We start from the raw sequence: 1,357 nt of genomic DNA on the forward strand, positions 1-1,357 counted from the left end.
CAAAAAGATAGGTCAAGCAGACAAAAAATTAGCAAAGAAGTAGCAGAACTGAACCAGAGCTTGGAACAAATGGACTTGGTGGACATATACAGAGTGTTCCACGCAACCACATCTGAATACTCATTTTTTTCAGCTGCACAGGGGTCATTTTCTAAAGTAGACGACATACTAGTCCACAGGTCATGCTTAAGTATATTCAAGAAGACAGAAATTATCCCATGCATATTAGCTGACCACAGTGCAATGAACTGGAAATAGATGACAAAAGAAACCAGAAAAAGCCCCTAAATACATGGAAATTAAACAACACCCAACTCAGTAACCAACGGGTCATAGATGAAATTAAACAAGAAATTCAATGATATCCACAATTCAATAAAAATTCAACCACAATGTATCTAAATTTATGGGATGTGATAAAAGCAGTTCTCAGAGGGAAATTTAGAGCTGTGAACTCACACATTAGGAAAACAGAACGGGAACAAATAAACACCCTAATGTTGCACCTCCAACATCTAGAAAAGGAAGAGCAAACCAAACCTAGAGCCCAAAGATGGGAAGAAATCATAAAGATTAGAGCAGAAATTAATTCAATTGAGACAAAGAAAACAGTTCAAAGAATTAACGAATCAAAAAGCTGATTCTTTGAAAGACTAAATAAAATTGATAAGCCCCCAGCTAACCTCATCAAAAGAGGAAAGCAAAAATTCAAATACAAGCAATAAGAAATGAAAAGTGTGTAATCACCACAGACCCAGGGGAAATTCAGAAGATTCTCAATAGCTACTTTGAGAATCTTTATGCTCACAGAATAGAAGACACAGAAGAAATGGACAGACTCTAGAAAGGAACAAATTACCACAACTGAATCAAGAAGATATAACCACTCTCAATAACCCAATAACAGCCAATGAAATATGAAATGCAATAAAAAGCCTGCCAACAAAGAAAAGTTCAGGTCCTGATGGGTTCACAGCTGAATTCTATAAGAATTTTACAGAAGGTATAATCCCTACACACCTCAAACTCTTCAATGAAATTGAAAAGGAAGAGTTCTCCCAAAATCATTCCTGAAGGCAAGTATTATACTGACACCAAAATGAGGGAAAGATGCAACTAAAAAAGAGAACTACAGGCCAATCTCCCTCATGAACATAGATGCAAAAATCCTCAATAAAATCCTAGCACATAGAATACAGCAAATCATCAAGAAGATCATACACCATGACCAGGTAGGATTCATCCCAGGGATCCAAGGATGGTTCAATATTCGAAAATCTATAAATGTAATACACTATATTAATTGAGCGAAATCTAAAAAGCACGTGATCATCTCAATTGATGCAGAAAAGGCTTT

Source organism: Octodon degus, unplaced genomic scaffold (assembly GCF_000260255.1).
Source record: "Octodon degus isolate 3935 unplaced genomic scaffold, OctDeg1.0 scaffold00034, whole genome shotgun sequence".
Lineage (NCBI taxonomy): Eukaryota > Metazoa > Chordata > Mammalia > Rodentia > Octodontidae > Octodon > Octodon degus.